General features: G+C 44.1%; 1 protein-coding gene across 1 annotated transcript in view; it reads left to right on the top strand.

Moving 5' to 3' along the window:
• The first annotated feature begins 2,265 nt into the window (after positions 1-2,265).
• Positions 2,266-2,769, top strand: part of TMIGD1 (transmembrane and immunoglobulin domain containing 1) — a 10,417-nt gene continuing 9,913 nt past the window's right edge. Inside the window, exon 1 of the mRNA XM_015566801.1 lies at positions 2,266-2,342. The gene's annotated coding sequence lies outside the window, so the exon portion shown is untranslated. The remainder of the gene's footprint in view (positions 2,343-2,769) is intronic.

Below are 2,769 nucleotides of genomic sequence, written 5' to 3'. Positions count from 1 at the left end.
TGGTCATTGCACATCATAGCTACCAACCGGACGGCTGAATGGTCAGACAGTTGCTTAAGCTTTTATAGATATAGATGAGAAAGACACCATATTGGCTTGGATGGCACTGACATCTCCAATGCTTTGAGCACTCAGCACATAAAGGGTACTCAATAAAAGCCACTGAATACTTTCCCCAATAGTTGAAATAGTACAATGAATATCTGTTTAACCTGATCTAGATTCTAGATTCCGTGTGTTAATATTTTGCTATACTTGCTTTGTGTCTGTGTATTTATTTATTTCTGCTGAATCATTTGAAAGTTAATTTCAATCATCATCATCACACTTAAACCCATAAATATTTGAGCAGGCAATTCCGAAGGATAAGGACATTCTGCAATGCCATTATCATACATAAGAATGAGCCATTATTTCCTAATATCATTTAATATCCAGTTGTAGAAGTTGACGTTGGTGCCCTACCCACATCCCCTTGGCCAGCCTACATGCCACCCATATTTCTATATGGCAGGTGACTTCCTGAGTGCCTGTACCTGAACATTCACTGAGGGACAGAGAGAGTGTGTTCTGCCCTCACAGGGTAGGCTGGGGGTGCTGGGGAGTAAACACTCCAAGAGTGTCCCTCACCCATGGATGGAGAGAACTTGGTGGATACATACCCAAGCTTCCTACGCCCTCATGAGCCGATTCTGAGTGATGTTTCGCACACAGTTGCCCACAGCAGTAACCTGTTTATCAACACACCCTTTATTGGTTTTCCTCCCTTCCCCATCTCACTTCCTTACTGTGCTTCCTGAGATCAGCTTTAAGGAAACGATTTAGATCAGCTTTAAAGAAACCAAAGCTTTGTCTAATGTCTACTTTGGAGGGACCCAAAGTGCCTTGATGAATTGGTCAAGACATCAGTTCCTTTAAAAGTGATCATATTAAACAGCCTGCCCTGAGAGCCACAGAGACGCAGACACTAACCTGCTCAGAGGGTGCTTGCAGCCCAGCCAGCAGGAGCTGCTCTTAGTTGTGACTCTTCCCGGAACACTTTCATGGCGGTGCTTGTTGATTTATTATGCCCTGCCCAGCCTACATTAATAATAGCAATAGTGACTGCTTATTAAGTGCTTACTGTGTGGCCCTTCACACGCTTTATTTCATTTAATTCCCACAGTGACTGTGTAGGGAGGGCATTATTATTACCCCCATTTTGTTGAAGAAAAACTGAGGCTCATCGAGGTTAGGTAACCTTTAGGAGTCACACAGCTAGCAAGAGGTAGACCGACGTGTTAAAATGTGCAAATTTACATAAAGAACCTTTTATTCTATTCTCATATAATTGGGACAATAGTACATGACAGATAAAATTCACATTGTAACAATACCATAAACATATGTATTTTTAGCCCTAGCCAGTTTGGCTCAGTGCATAGAGCGTCGACCTGTGGACTCAAAGGTCCCGGGTTCGATTCCGGTCGAGGAATGTACCTTGGTTGTGGGCACATCCCCAGTGGGGAGTGTGCAGGAGGTAGCTGATCGATGTTTCTCTCTCATCGATGTTTCTAGCTCTCTATCCCTCTCCATTCTTCTCGGTAAAAAATCAATAAAATATATTTTTAAAATATGTATTTTTAAACCATTAAAAAGTAGATATCCTCAATTGCTAATTCTTGAAAGTTAAATGCAAGGTTGGCCCTATCAGGTGAGACCCTCAAAGGGCAAGACCTTTCCCCTGCCATGGCTGGCGTGGTGCAATTCACACACTGGGCCTGGGCTACCAGTGGGAAGTAATACTTTCCCAGCATGATTTAAGTTGTGTGAAATCTTCTAATCTTTTGGCTGCTGTGAAAATCAAACCTCTCCTCAGACTTGCCCCAAGGGCGGCAAGGGGCGCGGGGTGGGTAGGGGGGTGGGGAGAGCAGCACCCAGGCGGGACCCAAGTGGGGGATGGTTCTGGGCCAACCTGGGGGCACTGGTCAAATTCTCAGGCTGTCAGATTATTAGTCATCTAACCTGAGTATGACAATGTTCAGTGAGATGAGCTACAACTTTCTGCATAAGCTCAGGTTTTCCTGGAGCAATAACATCCCTGGTAGTAATACCTGGCCCCACCTAGTAACGTAGGTATCCATACACACCTAGATCTTAAGAAGATGTCTTTCCTAATTACTGTCTTCTCTAAGAATCCATAAAAAGAAACAGACTTTGAACCCAATTTAATTATTTACTTGACCCTACTGTCATAAAGCGTTCAAATTCAAGTATTATAAAGATGGCAGCGGGGAAAGGATTCAGGGTTCTCCGACAGAGGAACAGTTGGCCAAGGGAGTCAGCTTTTCAAAGCTCCGCAGGTAAGTGAAAACATGTCCGCTGAGGGAAATCCGTTCTGAAAAGTTGCTTCCTTGGTGGGGTGGAAGGGAAGGAGAGAAATCAATCTTCCTCCTTGAGAAGGAACTAGAATACTTTCAGTTTCTACTGAGCACCCACAGGGAGCCGTGCTTGAGAAAACTCTATTAATGACCGAGTTCTGAAATCACTGCCGTTACCACGTGTCAGAGAAATCTTTATGGCAAAATGGAAAAGTTAGAAAAGAATCAATATTAGTCCTAATTGCCTCTTGTTGGAAGATTGATACAGGCTTGCCAGCCAGACAGGGTGAGCCTGGCAGGAACGAAACTGTCTCAGAACAGGCCTGGGATGGGGTCAAAACTCCAAGTTGCTAAGGTCTGTGGGGTAGGCAGGGGCTGGAAGGATTAACAACAGCTTTTTCTTTTTCTT

This window comes from Myotis davidii, unplaced genomic scaffold (assembly GCF_000327345.1).
Source record: "Myotis davidii unplaced genomic scaffold, ASM32734v1 scaffold363, whole genome shotgun sequence".
NCBI lineage: Eukaryota > Metazoa > Chordata > Mammalia > Chiroptera > Vespertilionidae > Myotis > Myotis davidii.
The sequence above is the reverse complement of the archived record's forward strand: the minus strand, read 5'-3'. Positions and strand labels throughout refer to the sequence as shown.